Below are 22,469 nucleotides of genomic sequence, written 5' to 3' on the forward strand. Positions count from 1 at the left end.
ATACAAATAACTTTGGATCAAAAGGTTTTATTAGTACGGATAACTTGTTTTTACCTTTTTAATTTAATTTTTGAATTTCGAGTCAAATAAAAATTATTACTTATCCGTAAGTATAAATGTTTGAAACTTAATAATATAAAAATGTTATGTTACGTTTTGAAAAGAAAGTCAACAGTGTGTAAAATATGACTATACTGTCATTAATCATCTTGTAAAATGTTTGTTTTAAATGGTACTTTAAATAATGTCCCTGCACACGAACTACTTTGTTGTTTACATTTAAACATAATTGCATAATATTAAAAATATAATTTAATTTATATCGATTGAATTGTATTTTATTTATTTATTAAATTTACATATTATAACGTTATGTATAATGAAGTATATACGTAAATATATATTGTGCTTAAAACGTATTAAAACAACTATTATTTTTGTAATATTTTCGTTTGTGAATAAAAAGCTTGAAAATGTATTACTAAATTTCTCATATGTAGTAAAATATATCAAAATTACAGTTTTTTAAACTTAAATTACAATTGTTAACGAAATTTACCGAAAACATGAGCTAATGGTCTTATCTAATCGAAGTGAAAACTAATTATTAGTTAAAAATGCATGCAATCTTAAATTTTAACAACTACGTTTTTAAAATTAATAGAAGACTCGTCATATTATGTTATTTATAATCACCATTAAAATATTTCAAAATACAAATTTGCATATTTTTTTTTAGATATTTCAAGTTCAAATTTTGATGAGATTATATATTTAAACGAAAAATTATGATTTTATATGAACTGATGTAGGTAATTTAAAAATTATTGCTTGTAGAGATTCTTGTGATTACATAGTATGTATTATATTATTATTTACAATAAACGATGGCATTTTCAGAATACTTCGATTAGTTTTAAACTATTGTTTCAATGAACTTATTCATACCGTTCTACGGTAAGTTACTAATAACTTACAACTTGTAAGTTTTAAGTTTATAATAGCTAGTAATATTATAATATATTAATATATAATCATATTATACATTTATAATAATTATTAAAATATGTATGTGATTTTGTTTAGAAAACAATCGGTTCTATCTACCATATTAATTATAAAAAAATAAATTACTAAAGCAATACAAATATAAATATGTAATATAAAATATTAAAATACCCCTAGAATTATAAATATCATATTTTTTTCGTAATATTAAATAATTCAACGTTGAATTAAAATTTTTATTCAGAATGTAAGCGATGTATATTTTCTTTGATAAAAAGCTATTCAAAAAGACTTTTTTAGTATTTCATTTATTTCAATTTTGACTTAACTTAAAATAGGTCATTTCTAGTATATCATTCAACTTTTATTTGTTGAGTACTTATTATTTAATATTTTATAATATTTTTTTTTCACTTTTCAATATTAATATAGATACGAATATATCATACGCTATAGATAATTTTAACTACACAATAAGTTTGAATAGTGCTAAAATAAAATATTTTATGAAATGACATTCAATGAATCGGGTTTATTTTGTACTATAAATACTGACTTTTGTATATGATTTATGTTAATGATATTTAAAAACATATATTCAGTATACACATACACACATACATATGCACACGCATATATAAATATATATTATTATAGGTGTGTGTATGTGTATGTGTGTGTATCATTAGTTATATTTTACCATTGTTAAATAATATTGCGTATGTCCCGGTTATAATATTCTATTTATATAGATACATCGTTTATAATATTTTATAAAATCGTGATTTAATCATATGATATAGAAACTTGAAAGTCTTTCGAAAACTTTAGATAGATAGAATGATACTTTTATCAGTATTTCCGCTAATTATTTTTATTTCACTGATCGGGTTGGGAGATATCTCGTCAAATGGTTAAACGATAGAAATAAATCCTGAAACCGGGTATTTGCACTGTTCTATCGGAGCTTGAAAAGAGATCCGCACTGAAATCATTGAGCATCAATCTTTCGATAGTTTGGACTAGAAAAATCCAATCGTCAAACACCCTTCAACCATCATCCAACAACCGAACCCTTGAGTCACTGTAGCCAAATAGATTACAATTTATTTATATTGATGGATTTTTAAGAATTTCAACAGCAAAAGTGGTAAAAAAATAATATATTTTTCAAATTACATATTATCAATCGACAATTTTATTAGCACAGTGAAATCGAAGATATTTGTATGGATTACAGTATTCAAACGTGTTAAAATACACTATGTTAAATTAAATAATATTTTGGTTTATTATTGCAGTGTATAAATAAATTGTAATTTTAAATTCTGAACAGTTCAAATGAATGTATTTGTTTTACAGTAATAAATTCTTTTTTTTAAATTTATTTTTAGTTTTAAGTCTTAACACCTAGTGGCGCAGTTAAAATACACCTCAATTTTAAAATTTAATGACAGTGTCTTGTAGGAAAACAGTGTTTAATTGGATCTAGTTAGTACTTTCAGGATGTTTATAGTTTAAAATTCCCAGTACTTTTTAAAACAATTAGGAAAAACTAACAACAAAATAATAACAAACACTAGTATTCAACAAATTATTTTTATTTTTAATTTAAAAACAAATAACCATAGGGCCTAGATAATTTAAATGTTCATCAAATATTTATTTAAGTATTTTCAAAACATTATATCGTTTTTATGTTTTATAAGATCTTTCATAAGCTGTCTTTCCTGAAGTTAAAAAAGACATTTAAAATATCCATTTTATAATTTACCTATTCCATGAAAAAATTCACCTGAAGCTTATTGTATAGTAGTAACTTGAATAGCTGTTAAAAATACAAAAATACATCATACTATATAATTTCTAATATATTAAATGTTTCATTTTTATAAAATTATATGAAAAATGAATGTATATACGGTAAAAATATTGAAAAATACCTAAAATGCACATGAATTTAATATTTTCTAATAAACTATAAATGTGTTCACTTAAATTACATTAGTTGTACAATAAAATAATGTCCTATAATATTGTCTATGCTCAATGGTTTATTATTGTATACCATGTTAAAGAATATTGTGACCAAATAATTTTAACGAATTGTACCTACTCGATTTTGTGAAATGTTAAATCTATACAATATAGTATATAGTGTCTGTACTATAGCTAAATAACTAAATAAATATTTAATCATGGTCTATACAGTAGAAAAACGTAAAATTATTATATACATGAGATTTCATGTTGTAGGCATTTATTATAATTTGTATATTCGTACGTTTTATTTTTATTTTTCAAATTTTAAAAATCTTAATAAGAACAATAATAAGAATAAAAATAAGAATGAAACATTTACAACTATTAAATCTGAACAATAAAATTATAAGATGTTTAACGGTTGAAATATAATATACATAATGCATTATACTGTAGGTATCTATCAACGCGTTTCCACTCACTGTGAGACGTATTAAATGAAAAAATCGTTTAAAAAAAAATAAGATAAAAATATATCTTATTGCGAAAATCTTTTGAATGACGAACTGTAATAATATTATATTCGTTTTGAATAATGTTTTCTGTTTTTGTGTGTTAAAAAATAAACGATCTTACTTTTCTCAAAAAGCGCATTTCTTCTCGATTCCTAGAAAAATTGTTTTTGAGTTAAGCTGTGATTCACGTGTCTTCCATGGTATACTTCCGCAGTATATAGCTATACCGGCCAACATAAATATATAATTAAATTGTATTTAACAGTCACTATTGTGCACAATTGCCATCGTTAGGTCACGACCTATTGTATATTGCAGGCCACGGGCTTTTAAATAAAATACTCAAGGTGTGATAACGATTAATCGTAAACTATCGCCTTCAGACAACTCGTGAGACAATGGTTTAGGGAAGATGGGTTTTTATGGGAGACCGCTTGTCCGACATTCATAATCTTGTGGTTAAACGTTTGTGCGATAAGCAGCCATTGTTATGATATCTTTCTAGGCGACGTTTTACCAAAATGTTGAATTTTAATCCCTTTTGTATACAATAAACATGGTAATTATATTTTGTAATATATTATGGTGACAACGATATTATTATATTATATAGATTTAATAAATGTATTTTTTCACTGATTCGTTAAGACAATAAATTGTGGTTGTCGGTTAAGGTAATATCATAATACTTTTTTGTTCAATACCTCAATGCTATTTCGATAACATGAGTATAATACATAATACGTTATTTTTTTAATTAAATACTTTTTTATGATGTTATTTGGATTTAATTGATAAATTATTTTAGTAAAGTGTATTATAATTTGAAAGAAAAACTTAACCTAACTATAATCTACTCCAATATAAAGCAATTTGTTTAGAAACCAAGTATTGATCCAACAATGCATCACAAAATTAAAATCATATACATTGATTATAATCTACAGCAATTAGGTCAAGTTAATGGCTTAAGAAACTTATAGAACTATGCAATTCCGCCCAACTTTGGCTCATGATCTAAGATTAACCCAGCTAAATTATCTAATGTTTTAAGGAATGGGACATTCAAACAACGATTATGCTGTGTTAAAAATTAATAGTATTTTAAGACATCCTTGTACAATAAGTAGGTACCTATGTAAAAAATATATTATGCTAAGGTATAATAAAAAGATATTATAAACAAAAAAATCAATTTATAATATATATGTATAGTTTAAATAAAATTATAATTGTAATTCTATACATACAATATAATATTTTCATAAATTCATTTTTACTAATATTTGTAATCATTGCAGACAGTTCAAATTTAAATCAACATAAAACTCAGGCTTAAGCGTTAGTGACCAGCATACATTTTTATTTGAACGTTAAATTTGTTTGCTATACATATAATTTTTATTGTGGGTTCACTCATGAATTTTTTAATCAACATAATCATGTATTATTAAATATTTTATTGAGTGTAATGTATAAATAAGACATCTCTGAACACATTCTCAGTAATAAAAATATTATACATTTCATATTCGTTAACGATAATAATGATATATTATATTTAATATAGGATAATATATTTCTGTTCCACATACACCTGTCGTGTAAAGCAAATTATATCTTTCTCCCAGAATAGATGGAAAAAAAGTCAACAAAGTTTCCATCTCCGAATAAACTTTCTGTAGGTACTTGCCAATTATACAGAAGTGGATGCAATTATGTTGAGGTATCAAAGTACTTCATAATTTCTTGGACTAGTTTATAAATAGAACTCGTTTCAATATAATAAATATTATTTGATATTACAGAGATATATCTATATATAAATATTTATTTTAATTTCCTTAAAAAAATATAAAATGTGTATTGAAAAATTCTAAAAAAATTATTTTTTTTTAAATAACCATCATAATACTGTACAATAAATAAAATTATTTATTCGATATAATATAATAAATTGGAGTAAAGTTAGTTGTAACTTAACCATGGTCTATCTTTTTAGGTATAAAATCATTCGTCTGGATTAATTTTCGTCGATTATCTCACTTCAATACATCGTTTTATATAGCTGTTTGTTAAACTGGTATGCAGCTTCTTCAACAGAAGATTTTTCACGTATCTTTTATGATATATTTTGTTGCCAATATTCCAATATTACCCGCTGCTGTTGCACATCGCGTGTATTTATATCGTTTTGTGACACGCCACGACTTACAATAGATACTTTCCGGGGAAGCGACATTGAATTTTGACCGCGGTGAATATACACGCTAACAGATGGTCATAAGTACAAACGAGTCGAGGCTGTATCAATTTTGGTATTCGATTTTCCATACGTTTGTATGATAATGCGAGTACCTACGTATTTTCGATACGAAATACAGAGTCGCTGCGAACGTTACGCGGAATTTTTTTTCCTATATTTTATTTCAGAACCCCATTTGAGATTCTGTCAACATGCAAGTGAATAATACGAAATGGATAACCAAAGTCCCGAAAAATGTATTCCGTTTCGTTTCCCGTATATTATACCTCAATAATAAAATACTATACACTCATGCGCACGACTGCCGTTGGCACCAGACATAATATCTCGTCGAAGCGATGTTCGTATTATATAATATTATAGCAGTATATACAATGTATTCAGACTCGAAACTACCCCCCCGCCATTATACACCCGCCCGTTACAGTGCAACTCACTATTGCACAACAATACAACCTCGAGCGTTATAACATAATAATATTATGATAAGGGCTGAGAATTCGATGTCCCCCAAAAACTAAGAAAATTTCATAATATATATATTTAAAAAAAAAAAAAACAATGATACTGCAAAAATATAAAATTATGTTTTTATGAAATGTACTTGCTAAAAAACTATGAGTGTTCAATGTTCATTCAAAAAAATATTAAAAAAAATATTACCAAAATAGAACATAATATTATGTTCGTATATCTTATAACAAACCGCTAGGAAAACAAAAATGCTAAGTGCAATAATATTCCAGCGATAATTTATTATTATGATAAACTATCTCTCAATAGGCGTACGTCTAATTAAAAGCAAGCACACTTTGAATTTTGTTTTTAGCATAGCAATATTTTTAATACAACTATTATTTTGCAGTTGTGTTCCCGTTACGATGCGTATCCCTCAATAGTGTGACGCTCTCTTTATGTTTTATTATAATTTTATTATTAAGTATAGTGCGTTATATCTGAAAATTGAGGTAAATAAAATCATCGTTTAATAACTTAATCGCTGTTGATTAATATTACCACGTGAAGAAGGAAGAAGACGAAGACTGACCACATAATATTGACGATTTTTTGATTGGTCAAATATTTTATTCCATCTATTTGTCTATACATTAAATTAAGTATTCAAATTAATTTTAAAAAATGTAGCAGATAATTGTACAATACATTGTAAGAAATACTGAGAACTTTAACGTATTTTAATAATTTAATGCAAATTTAAAACGTTTGATAATATAAAATGTCTCATTCTCTCCACAGTGTCCATATAATTGAATGGAGTAAACCTCCTATAAACCATAAAATACATTCAGCAAAAAATATTTTAATTTCTAAAATGTTTAATTTATGTAAACTGTATTCAAAACATTTAAATTCAAGAGGATACATTTTCTCTTAAAACAATTTATAACTTAAGTATTATTTCTTTAAATAAATTAAGGCATAAAAATACAGACAGTTTTTATTTAAAGTTAACATCAAAAAATTACCACATAACGTATACAATCATCGTATCTCTGCATAATTTTTTACGCTCAATGTCAAAATGTATTTTAATATGTATTATGGGATTTTTTACGATGTGCAAATTTTATTTTTATTAAAAATCAAATTATTCTATAACATATCAAGTTGATATTTGAATTTCAAAAACAGAAATTAAATTTTTTTCGTGTAAGTATATTATGTATAATTAATCAGTATGAAAACTGCAGAGGAACACGTAATATATAATTAAACGACATATTCTAACAAAATTCTTTGAATAATTTGTTATAAGCGTGCATCAAAGTATTTAAAACTATAAAATAAATAGTTCCAAAGTGAAACGTGTAATAATCTGAAATTTCCAAGTGTTAATGATAATCACAATGTTACGTTTCGTAAAAACGATAATTTAATTTTTCACATTATTTATTTTATTATGATAGTGATAGTTTTATTTAGATTGAGATCATTAATCCATCATAACCACATATAAATATGAATTCTCTGAAAAGTATCGTAAGCCGATCATTTAATCATTGAAATATCTATATGAAACAGCTGGATGTATAATTATATTTATATTTCTAATGAAATCATTCTTTATTATACAATAAATATACTTATGCAATTGGCGGTTTTCAATTTGTTAATTATAAATAAATAAATAAATATTAAATAAAGTGTTTACTTTAGATTTATAATTCTGAGTATAGTACATTTTCGAGTTGATATTGATTATAAACAAAAGAGTAATTTTAAATACTTACTACCTATACAAATAATTATACCTACCTACGTTTGTAATTATTGTGATCAGACATTCATTGTGTTACATTTTACGTTCGTTATTTATGTTGAATTTTGATAAATCGAATTATAAAATATTAGTTTGAATATTTGAATCCGTATAGGTAGTTTTGTATTCATACCCACGTCAAACGAAACCTCTGTGGAACAAGTGTTTTGGACACGGGTTTTATATCGATTGAATTGTTGGTGTTTGTCAGTGGTAGTTTGAGTTACATAAGTATAAAAAGTGTAAATGGGCCATTTCTAATAATCTAATTGTTGATAAAATTTAAACTTGTTAATATTACTTAGGCACCAATTAATTGGCTATTATATTTTATACACTATTCATTTGAAACATCAAAAAATACGAGTAATGTATAACTATTATATTTTTCTCGTAAAATCGAATAGTATATAATGTGTTGTTATTATTTTTAATATTTTGTGTGAAATTGAACTGGACGACTTTTGCAAAAGCGAGTACTTTTTTTTCAATAAATTTAATATAAGTTATGGTGGTTAATGAAAACGTTATAGGGTTATTTAAAATTGAAATTTGAAATGTATTGAGCAAAATGTAAAGGTATTACGATGTTTTACAAATCAAATGATTATAATATTATTTTAAATACAATTCGGCCACTGAAACACCTAGGTTTATTCTAAAAGCCTTTTGGTATTTTCGAGAAAAATATAGGTTAAACAATGGTTGCACGTATCTAATACCGATGGAATATTCAAACACGCGATGCAATGCAACATTAAAAGAAAAAAGCATAATGTTAATTGTATATGATAATAATAATAATAATAATAATAATAATAATATATAAAAGCATGAATGATTTAAAACCTTATCCGCAACATTAACCATTCATGATGCAGTGCAGTATAATAATATATATAAAAATCACGAACATTATTATTTTGTATGTGTACATTATCATATTTCACTATTTCAGTATAATGCTGTGGAGGGTATATATCGACTATTTAAGACATGATATATATATATATATATATATATAGATGTATATAGATTTGTGGAATGTGAATGCAATTCGGCGCACAAAAGTTTTCTTTCCCTCGCGTATACGCCACCAACCACTAGCGTATTATTACACGTCACCATAATAATATTTCGATTCAAATGCACTGTATTATCTGTAATAAATATAATTGTCTATTTTACAAGCGCCAAAAAAATCAAAAAAATTACAATAATTGAATAGTGTAGAACCCATTTTTAAATAATTGAAATTTTTTAAACACTTGTGAAATACGTATAATACACATGAAAAGGACACCATTTAAATAATGAAAATATTTAAATTCAACAATAATAATCTATATACATAGTTTATGTTTTGGACGTACACATAATATATTATAGGTATGTGCGGGCACGCGTGTTCGCGAATAAAAAAAAGGGTGTGCTAGATACGATAAATCGTTCTCGTGTATAGTTACTATTTGAAAATAAAAGCTGAATATTTATTAAATATTGTCGTATCTACCTGCCTTCCTGTTTTCAACAATACACATTTTAATATTTAATAATGATAATAATGAGGTATTTATGATTATCATATATATATATATATATATATATATATACAAATCCATTAATGATAAATCGCATTAAACTCCGTTGTCCTGCACAAAACTGCGTCAATGTATACCGTATAATACACAAATAATATAAGGATTAGGGATTTCATTGTATAATATATTCATCACTGCGGCTAAACAGAAACCCGCGAATTCGAACGTGTTCAACCCGTTACAGACCTCATCTGTTTCTTATAAGACCACACCGTAATGAAGAATATATTTTATCCATGTTCTCAGCGCTGAATAATTTTCTATTGGTAGACCACGGCCCGTAGTCCACGGGTATCTATAGTGTACGAAATAAGTTAAGAAAATATGTCATTATTATAAATGAAAAAAAATGTTAACAACATTTTTCAAACGATCCCATTACCGCAGCATGTAAAAGTAAAAACTACTCTGAGTTGACTGGGAACATCTTACTACACTTAAACAATATTGTTAAACATCACAAAAAGTATATCATTTTTACTTAAAGCCTTATTATGTTTCAGGTTTTTAAAATATTGTGCTTGACAGATTTATCAAGCTTATACTTCATTAGGTAAGTACGAAAAACAAAATAAAAAATAAACTTGTAATTAAAACTGATGTTTTGGTAGAAAAAAACATTATGATTTAAATAATGAAGAAAGTATATTTTTTCCGGTTTTATTCAATAATTTGGCATTATTTTAATGTAGATTTCAGCTTACGTATCTTAAAATTAATGATATCATTATAATAGTAATTATTAAATTCATGAGTTTAGTTATAATCGAGACCGAGTTGTATATATTTTTCTGTATTATTATAAGTCAAAAAAATATTTGGGAACTCTTTGAGTGTACTTAGTAGGTCACTGTAATGGATAATTTAATTTTAATATAACGATAAATATTCGTAAGACATAAAATTAATTTCCGTGAAAGAAATAGAGGATTCACTATTCAGCATCAATTTCTAAGTACATTACTATTAACAATAACTATAATATTATATGGTTATAATATATATTAGAATATAGCGATCATAACGTTTGTTGTTAACCTATAAGTTATTATATCGACTACCTATAAATTATTTATTACTTTTATAAATTTTAAATACATAATTTATATTGTTATAATTTATTATTTTTTCAATTCATTAAGTTGAACTTGTTTTTACCAAAAATATCGCATTTAATTTTTAAACCAAAACCAACGTAAAATGTTGTGAATTGATTCAATATATAAATTGCTTAATATTTGTTTAAACGTTTTGAAAATGTCATTGTGTAATATTATATACGTACGCAATGAAAATAAGTTCAAAATGCTTCAAATAATATTATTTGAATATGAAATCTTTATTTTAATTTTTTGTCCAAGTATCCAATTTCGTCAATATTTGAACTTTTACTGCAATTTCAAAGTCTAAAAAAAGAAATTATATGTAAGTACTCCGATAATTGAACAACTTATGAGAAGAACCTTGTCTTACATTTTTAAGCTTGGGTTATTAAAATTGAAAATGATATGCCTTTTTAATTATAAAATATTTTAGACTTGTAATAGCATGAAATATGATGAAACATTTTAAACTAAATAAAATAATTTGCTAATTTTCATTTAAACTCAGAAACATCCTCTATGTTGAAGATCAAAGCGAATTAAACGTTATATATGACACGTACAAAAAATATAATAAAATACACATCGTTGTCAGGCTACCATGAAATTCTCTTCGTTGAATACGAAATTAAACATAAAATCAATATGCATCATTTCTAAAAAATAATAATAATTAGTTTTGAAATCATATTATTTACCTAAGTATTTATATGATACAAAACGTGTATATTTCCGTGTAAAAATTACCATATAATTTACCATAGAACGAGAATTTGTATTCAAACAATTACATTTTATCTCCTCGCAACCCATATACGAGAGAACGTACGTAGAGAATTTCGAATTAATTAACCCGTTGTGTATACGAGTAGGTATTTTTAGTAATGAATCTTTTTAATTTTCATTACTTCATGCAAATGTTATCTATTAATTAAATGTCATATTCTACTGAAGCTAATTCAATTAAAGTATGACATTTGAATTACTTCTTTCGGGATTACATTTACATTTTAAATTAATAAAGTTGGCAAACCTTATGGATTTTAGTGAATGATTTAATATTTTTTTTTTTTTTTATGTATAATACAATATTCGAATGCGAAAAAAATTAACGTAATATTGTAACGTCAAGTCGTATTACGTGGTTTATTTTGTATATATATATTTTTTTTTATTAAATTATAAATATTCGTAGGTTCGTATACATTATGCGCATATTATGAAGCCACAAACGTTATATTACAATATAGCACAAGTCATTAAAAAATTGTGTTATACTTTTATTACATATATTACTGTTCAAACGCAGCCACCATTTATTAAATACATTTTCTTCTCTTTTAGATTCGCATGCTCGCTGTGCTCGAGTACTGCAATATATAATATTATATTAAAATGCAGTCCGACGCGTGCAGCATGACGCGTATTCGATGGATTTTCTTATTTTGTATATTTTTTTATGTAAACGCCCGTGCAGCGTCCGTTTTGGTAATAGCGTGTTTGGGTGATTTTATAGTGTTTGGTGAACATTTAAAAACAATTTGTTACACGATGTCGTCTGTTTGTCGTATCGTGATTTTTTCCGTTTTGTGCAGCACGTGCGTGTACCGTCCACGATGACACTATAATAATACATATATTCGCACACGTACAGGTGACGTATGTGTGTGTATGTGTGTGTGTGTGAAAAAAAAAACCGAATTAATCTCCGCCATCTTTTGACCCGGAACCTTTAATGCGTTCGCGTCAGTATCTGTCAGCCGAAATTTATGATGTCTTACCTCGTTCGCTTGGATACCACGAAGGAAATGACGTTTCCTTATAAATGTCTCTGTCACCCCGTGTATTTATCTATATATAATACTTACATTCAAGTTCGTATCCGTTTATCCTCCGGTCGCGACTGTTCAACTATTACGTATACCACAGTAGTAGATGATATGTATAGTAACTACACTTACATACAGAGTATTTCCGGGTGTTCAGTTCAAACTTTAAAAATTATTAATTTTTTCCTTTTTTTTGTTCAACTTTCCCAAGTCAGTGATTGATATTTAACGACCTTTATCGTATCTCAAATTTCAGATTAATTGAATTGGACTCGTAGTGGTTACTTTAGTGGTGAGTGGTAAGTCTTTAAATTGTGACTTTAATAAATAATAGGTAATAGGTTTCCCTTAGATATCCAATATTTCATTTTTAATGTGCGCACAGAGTTTTCGTCACGTCTATCGTCTGAGCTATAAATCACAAGATAAATTTCCAATCCCATCCCTTAAAATACTAACAAATATAATCATTCTCGAGATATCTAAGGAAATTTTAGAAACGCCTTGCGTTAGGATCGAGGTTAGAGGTTATGTGAACTGGCTGAAATGGTTGAGGATTTTGATAATATTTTGTATAACGCAATTATAATATAATGATGGCAACTGTAAGATGTAATGTTTGTATATACCACTATCGATGATAAGATAATTAAATATTATCATCGTTCGAGATCGTCAGACGTTATGATAATAGTTGCAGCTGATAATATTTAAATAAAAATTATTCTACTTGTCCGAATACCTTTGACAAATAAAATAAAATATAATTATATATATTATTTTTCCCGGCATAAGCAAGTATTTTTTGGTCTTTGGTGTGAAATGCGCGCGTGCATATCATAGCGTTTATTTTATAATATATAATAATGGACTGTTTGGCGTAGGGTAGTCTGACAACGATACTCATATTATACCTATATTACCTGCGTTTGATTGTGTGTTCGCGTGTTTCACTTTAAAAAAAAATAATTATATATATAATATATACTAATATACATATATTATGCATTTTTAATGATAATTTTGACGTATACGTTAAGAGTTTCGAAATGATTTATGCTTTGCCGTAAAGGAGTGTGAAGGGTAAACTGTTTATTTAATTTAAAATAATATGGTATAGTAGTACATAATTATTATACACTGATAAAATTGTTTTTCCAACAAAAATAAAATATAATAAAAAATACTCTATGAGTAAAATTTACTAAGTGTTACTATTTCTTATTTTAGTATTATTAAAATATATTTAAAGACTCAACGACTTAAAAACTTTTGTACATAATACAGTTGGAAATTTTAAAACTAAAAGTCTGAAAGTAGACTTTCAGTGTACTGAAAATATTATTAGACAAGTTAATTTTTTTTTTTAACTATTGAGGATGAAATAAGCGCCGTAGTACCCATTTTTCCTGACTGCTAAAACGGGATTTGTAAGGAGTATATTTCACGTTTACCTACAATATGCAAATATGCATAATATGCAGTTCCAATTACAGATTCGAGCAATAATAATAATCAAATGTTTTATTCTATCATATGGCAAGCATTGGTAAACGTGGAGTGTGCTCACTACAACTACAAAATTGTAACGTTTGGATTCTTTCAAGTGTCCATCGTCAGATATTTTATTTATTTTCACGATTTATTGACGTCAACCAAACGAATTAATAAAATTACGAAGCGTTCGCTCGACCGTACTTCTTATTATATTATTGAATCAACAACGCAGACATGATTGGCGCAGTACGGACGCGTCTTCACTTCGGACCGTTCGTGTATTATAATCTATAGACATATATTATATCATAACATCGTATTAGGTATATAATATATATTTATTATATATGGTCATTGGTCAGTGTAGGGCCACCGTATTTTTTATTTTATTTTACCAAAAAGTTTATTCGGGAAAACGCAGACTCTCATCCTGTATATTATCGTGTTATAATATATTATAACGAAATATTTACTGATTCGTCCCGACAACAATAACCTGTCAAACCACACGGTAACTTGCAATATATAATAATATTATATCGCGTTGCATGTGTGTAATATATTATTATTATTAAGATGATTTTTCTGCGGAACTCAAAGTACTTCATTTGCGCAATACAATCGCCGACGAAAATCGTTTCCCAATACATCTCTCCGCTATAATATTATAATGTTTCGCCGCGTTTACCGATTACCCCACTGCACGCTCCATAATATATTTCTCGGAGTAACGTTAATCTCGATACTAACGGATATTCGCATATTTTAACGTTATATTACACAATGTACCTATATATTTTTTCCTTCCGACGTTTATTGCTTTTCGTCGTAGTGCGCGTTGTGTAAGGGTGCTCTAAATATATATCCAACCATTAACGAGTTTAAGCAGTTAAACGTGTACGTTTTATTTCGTTTTAATTTTAAGTATTTTCAGTCGTCTAAGGAGGTTCTGTTTCTGTTTTTCGAGCCAAGCGGATTTTCAAAGTCGCTAGAAAGTAAAAATATAAAACTATTACACGCGTACCTATAGCATTCGATGATTTGCTACTGTTTACGGCGTTCAGATTATACGTTATATAATTATTCTAAGTTGTTATCTGCCTATATTATTACTATAATTGTTTGGTATTTATCACGATTCAAAAATGCTTGGAAATTAAATATACATATATTTGGAATAGTTTCTGGTTGGTATTTAAATTATGACAAATTACTAAGTTATAACTATTGTTGAATTCATTATTTTTACTCAAGTATTATAATATGCCATATTGAATATTATGTGATATGTTTATTTTTTTAAATAATAGTACTGAATTACTTCAACAATAAATTTATTTTTTATTTCAGTACATATATAGAGTGGTTATCATGTCTATAACAATAAGAGTAAATTTCCTGCACTCTACTACCGATTTATATTAACCAATTAGTAAACTGAAACGGTATTACCTAGTACGTATTCGGTTTAAAATAATGTATTTTAATTCGCAGCAGACTTTAGTGTACGTCATAAATAATTTATTGTATTTTTTTAATGAGATCAAAAAAGAATGATAATAATATTATATTATGTTGTTTGAAAAAAAAAATGCCTTAGTGATTTGTGTTTAATCTGCTAAATGTTCGCTTATTTCAGTATGATTTGACCAATATTTAAATTATAATGATGCGAATTTAATTTAAAATCATAGGTATCTACATCATTATTATTTTTATTGAAACCGATAATATTGTATTGTCATTACAAGCTGGATATATTTATATATTTTTTAATCTGTCATTTAGAATGCAGTTGAATATTTCATTAATATTTTATAATATTGTTCAATTTAAATTTTCTGATATTGTGCAGATAATTTTAGGTTTGCACGTACTCTGTATGGTATTAAAATGATAATATATGAAGGTATAAATTATTCTATATCGTGAATTAAAATAAAACAAAATATGTTTCAATTTGTTCATTAGTATCTTATCGTCATTTGAATATAATAATATATTGTTCATCTACATTCTACACATATTGAAAATGTGTTTCATAGAACACCGAAGAAGGTTTGGATAATAATATGCGAAATAATTAATCATATAATAATATTGTTGTTAACATGATATATTTAGTAATATTATTACAATATTATATTATTAATAATGTCAAAGGTCCTATAATATATAATAGAAACGTAGTCAGCGGGACTTCAAAGGATATTGAATTCGTTGTGGCTTACAATAATATCATTATGTGTACAGGACTGACGACTGTAATAAATTAAGAACGACTGGAAATTTAGCAATGCCGTTTATTATCATAGTCCAATGATAGAGATACATAATGTGAATAATACTTAAAACCGTGGTTTCGATAGCAGATGGAAACCGTATGTCAATATAATAATTAAATAAATGCATAGGTTACAAGAATCTACTAGTCTATACTACCGCTTATTTTTTTGCGGTTGTTTTGCATGTAGTAAATTTATTAAAAGAATACAATTTTTGTATTCCAATATTTTTACAATCAACGAATAAAAAGAAAATGGTAGGACAAAATTACATACACTGCAATAAATATACCTATATTAAAATTTAAAATGTTGTATAATTACTGTTGACGACGATGTATTCAATACGCTGATAGACTATTAATACATTTTTTTATTGGTATTTTGTTATTATAGTCGATTATTAATAATAATAACAATAATAACAATTATAACTACTATAATTAGTTATAGTAATATACTATATTAGTTGTGAAAAACAAAATATTTATTGTATTTAATTAGAACCTATATAAAGACTTAATTTTGACTTCCAAGAGTCGAATATATTTATTTTTTAATTTAATTTTTATATTTTACTTCAACTTGGTGTTTTTAGGAAGCAAAAATAATTTTATATGGTAGGTGTTGGAATTGTATGCTTTATTGATTACCTAATCTAACTTAACCTTTCTCGAAATTGTATTTTAATATATTATATTTCATCGCAAATATCCTAATCGACATCCAGTTTTATATTATGTGTTTATAATATTATATTTTATAACACATTATTTATTATACATTTTATTGCTAATCTGGTATTTTTTGATAAAAGCCTAAAGAATTTATATAATACCAGTTAGATTTAGTTGCACTTAAATCACCATCATTTTTGTTACATACAATTGAAAAGACCTCGATGACTGATGTTTACAGATAACTCTGATTTTACAACTAAATTTTAGTGCAAATATGACCCTATACATCTCGGAGTACCTATACGGGATACTTGTAATAAACAGTATTATGCATAATGCTTTTTTGTAAAAAAGTTAAATTTGTTGTAAATAAATACTTTAGACATTGACAACAAACGTATCGTCAAATATTTTAAAACAACGATAACCAAACATAATTTATTCAAAGAAAAAAAGTAGTATTCTAACAATATGGTGCGCCAGCGTGAACAAAACTTTGGTCCGGGGAATACCTAGTTCATGGATTTCTGGGCAACTGTTTTGGTGCTTTGCTTTTGAATTGCCTAAAAGATCAATAGATTTTCCCCCACTTTACTTTTTCTTTGGGGTATTTTAAATAAAATAGCATATATAACTCAAAGCTAAGACATGAACATATAAAACAGCAAATATTATGTAAAAATACTAAAAAAGTCATAGTCTAAGATATTTCTTATTAAAAAAAATGTAAATTAATTGAACATTGTGGCGCATTCGGTTTTATTAATTAAAAATAAATAATAAGACAAAACAATTTAAAAATATTTATTTCAATCCTTCTATTCGTTTCAAAAAATTAATGAAATAATAATTAAAAAAAATATATAATGTATTATTTTTTTTTTTATATTATATAATATGATGTATATCGTAAAAATGTGCAATCAAAATTGTATCATATCTATAGAAAAAAAAACATTTAAAAATTCGGTAAGTTTGTGTATGTTCAAAACGTATTCTTGCATTAAATACTCTAAAACTACTATAAAGTTCTTAAAATGCACTTAATCAAATACCTGATTTCTGTTTAAAAAAAAAAATAATTTAGAGACAAATTGGATACTGACAAACTTGATTTTGCTTAGCAGCTTTAATTAAATTAATTAATTAATTAATTCACTTCAAATAGGCTAGGTACGTCGCCGCCGTCGTTGTAATATTAAATTCATTAAATAAGGTATTTGAAAACACTGAGAAATATATACTTCTCGGGTACATTTTTAAAAATAGATTTTTGCTTCTAAGGAAAAAATGAATTTTTCATGAACGAATTATTGGAGCGTTACACTTCTAAGTTTTAAATTTATGTTAAAAATATAGGTCACAAGAACACAAATCACGTAGATTTTAATATCAAGATTTACATTTTTATTTAAAATAATTTAAAGAAAAAACACGGCGTTTAACAAAATAAGACATTCCTAGAGCTAATAAAGGTTCACTTATATTGATGGTATATTGACATATTAAAAAAATACAATTTAATCGTTTCAAATGATATCTAGTTTTTTTTTTTATCCGTCTTGAAATAATTATCATTTCTGCTTCAACAACTGTATGACCATTATAGTATATATATATTTACATTTTATGGTTTACCTATTCATATTTATTATTGATAGAAAAGAAGAAAGAAGAATATAATTAGATGGTTGAATATAGTTTTGAGGAAGTGTTTAGATGTGCATTATTAAATGTAACTTATATTAGGTTTATTGTTTTTATTGTTTTGAAGAATTCTATTATATTGATATCCTTGTTTGGACTAGGCTTGTTCGAATAAGGTGATTTATGTTGAGTTCCTCTTTTTGTTTACCATGCTGTCTGAATTTATGGAAAATATGTTTGATTGTGAGTGTGGAGCCGTACGGTTGACACATTGGCGGGTCAATTTTTGCCATCAGATATCCGCGTGTCATTCTCGAGTGTTCTATTCCGGTTCGATTCAGTAATTTTTCATCTGAAATACTGATATTGATACCTAGTTTATGATTCTATAAAAACAAATATTGTTATTAAGTTATAATAAATGGCTGTGCTATCTGGCTGTAACCATTTAGTTAGGTTTTAGAATAATTATTTTGTGTAAGTTAAGTTATTTTTTTACCTTATAATATTAAACTTGACATTGATTTTAAAGTTTCAATTTCATCTAATATATTACTGTTGTTGTAGGTATTTACCGAGAAGGAATAATGGTTATTTTCTCAAAATGTTAGTATACAAACGTTAAACTACTAATTTATTGTTAATAATACTATGTTTATAAACACGTGGCGGTATAACAACACTATAATAAATTTAAACTGCCTGTTCCATTCTTCAAAGCACAAAACTTTAAATATTCATAAATACTACACTATTTATTCAATAATCGATAGGTACTTATGTATAAATATCTTCAGAGAAAGGTTCTACTTTAGCATGTATTAAACTAATAAAATCAAAATAATGTTTGCTATTTAAAAATAAGTTTAAGCCATAAACAATTATTACGATAAAAACATAGTAAAAATCATTTTTTTTTTTTTTTGCAAACACATATGAGCATGTTGTGACCTCATATTTAACATGTTAACGTATAAGCATTTGACTTTATTCCACAGTTTTAAAACTAATTCGAAAATAATATTACAAACGAATAACTAACTAGATTTTAATTAATTAAAACATTTCTACAACTGATATTTTAAACCAAAAAAGCTACATTATGTTTGAACTAGGTAATGTTTATATTAAATTAGACGGCGACATATTACTTAGGAATCGCTTAAGGGAAGCGATAAAGCAACGAATCATAAACACATGACATCATCTACTCCAACGCCCGATTTAATGTTTCAAAAACTAAATTCGTTGTATACAATATTAAGTAACCACTAAATGGAATAGTCATTATTTTGAGTAGGTACATCGCCTTTGAAATCTAGATAACTGTTAATTGGAAACTGAAATATATTGGAATTTGAATTTTACGTGCCATTACAGCAGCTGCCTATCTAAAAATATGAATGTATTTTTCCAAACAAATATAGATGCTAAATACGTACAATATACTGCTATATAATTTAATAATATATTTTTATTTCAATTAGAGTATTTAGTTAAAAACTGTTTTTTTTTTTATAAACAATTGATTAAAAAAAAAAATTATGCACATATTAAAACTATAATAAATTTTATACTTACGTATTTTCTATTAACCACGATTTTCAAATACTGATATTATTTAATGGCCATAATATTATTATATATAAATAAATATATATAAGTATATTTTTTCTATAACATAAATAATAAAACAAGGAAGGATTTCGCTGTTATCCGACTTTCCCACGTCACTCAATATATATTTATATATAGAGTTAATAATAAAAAGGTAATAGTTAAGCATCTAAAACACTAGGAACAGAAAAACAAGTACGATAGTGTCATTTATATTCTTGAATTTCGTATGGATATAGGTACTATTAATGTATATATGATAATAAGGTGAATACATTTTGGGTTGGTTGATGAATTGTAAAGTTCCTACTTTAGAACAAACACGTGAGAGTAACATTTTTTTTGCCCACTGTATATGTTCTAAAATTATTTATAACTTATCCCGTAGAATTACCGTGTTTGTTTATTAAATCTATATCAAATTACCATATTATATTGCAATATAATAACTTAAGTGATTTACTTATTCATTTGAATTTACGTTGGTGAGATTTTTTTTAAATATAAATCTATAAGATTTGTATTTTAAGTTTATAAAAATTATGTTACATTATATAAGTATTCAGCGTGATTTGGAATAGATTGGATTTACAATAAAATGATTTATTAGCTATCTAAATGTATAATATATTATGATTTTATTACTTATGTTGTTATGTTTAATAAAAACCCTAGGTAAAATAACAAACTAAAGCCTAACGTTTAGTAAATATAAGAAATATTCATCAATACGACAATATGCGATTTATAACTTAAATCTGTAATCATTCTTAGTTCATAAAGATTAACGAATGGTAAAGAACTATACAATGTAATGGTGAATATAGTAGGTGATAAGTTTGAACTATATATTATGATGTGTTTATCAATAAAAAAAGATTGTTACTTTGAATACACACATTTAGCTGATTACTTGATCAGCTATTGATTATATTAATTGCAAATAATTTAAATAAATAATCATTGGATACATATTTATGTAATTATGTGGGTAAACAGAATATTATACTTATATTAACCATTGATTAATGTATTTTATATTATGCAACATGTAGATAAGATAAAATAGTTATTACAATTCATTTTGGAAAATAAAATTATTTTACGTAACTGAAAGCATATATAAATATATTGTCTTACAAAAATTATTAGTTTAATACTAATTATGTATAATTAAATTTATATTAAAATAATGCCAAGTGTTGTTGAAAATTATTCAAAATTATTTTAATTTATTAGCAAAATGTTAATAAAACACGGTTATTAATTAAGAAACCAATAAAATATCAAACTTTGGTTAGTAAGTTAGAAACCAAAAGTGTTAAATAATAACTTAATTTAGCTTATTATTGAGTTATTACAACGGCAGTACCTGTATATATTTTATATGTATACTGTACAAATTATAATAAAAAATATATGATTGTATTACAACCAAAATCTATATATAATTTATCCATTATTATATTATGCAATACAATGTATTATTTATTAATTTTTGATTCATTCTTTAATAAATTTCGTTTATAATCAAAGCTACAGGTTTCTTAATTAAATTTTCTTAAATATGTCTATAGTTATTATTTCAATAAAAATGTCTCAACTACCAAAGACTACTTCGTGACGGAATCAAAAAATATTATTATTTATATTTTAGTTTTTAAATATAATTAACTATAATATTTTACACATATTATATAGATTGAATAGATTATAGATTATATAGATTGTCAGTATAATACAGTAAAATTCCGTTACAACGAACTTCAAGGGACCGAATTTTATTTTCGTTATAATAGAAATTTCGTTGTAACGAAAATTTAAATAAGCTCTTTATGAGCCCTGCTTTTCCGCAAGGAACTTCTATGACTTTCGTTATAACGGGATTATTCGTTGTATTGGTATTCGTTGTAACGAGAATTTACTGTATTTAGATGAATGAGCAGTTATAATATTATATTATATTTATAATTTTATTGTTTTACTATATTATACACGAAATATTATTTAAAATGTTTGTACCTATAAACCATTTACGCATTTGTAGGTAGATAAGAAGATCTACTTTAATTTTTATTTATCAAAACGAATAGATAAAAGTAGACTTATATTGTTTTCTCTACACAAATAAATCCAAACAAAAAAAATTTAAAATGA

The 22,469-nt window shown here is 25.5% G+C and overlaps 1 protein-coding gene across 4 annotated transcripts in view; it reads left to right on the forward strand.

Annotated features, from left to right (window-relative positions):
• LOC132928594 (BAI1-associated protein 3) overlaps window positions 1–22,469 on the forward strand; it is a 152,809-nt gene that overhangs the window by 14,082 nt on the left and 116,258 nt on the right. For 3 of the 4 annotated variants that reach the window (XM_060993381.1, XM_060993384.1, XM_060993385.1), the window contains exon 2: window positions 10,158–10,207. The exons of the other annotated variant lie outside the window; for it this stretch is intronic. The gene's annotated coding sequence lies outside the window, so the exon portion shown is untranslated. The remainder of the gene's footprint in view (window positions 1–10,157; window positions 10,208–22,469) is intronic. 4 annotated transcript variants of the gene reach the window in all.

This window comes from Rhopalosiphum padi, chromosome 4, assembly GCF_020882245.1.
Source record: "Rhopalosiphum padi isolate XX-2018 chromosome 4, ASM2088224v1, whole genome shotgun sequence".
NCBI lineage: Eukaryota > Metazoa > Arthropoda > Insecta > Hemiptera > Aphididae > Rhopalosiphum > Rhopalosiphum padi.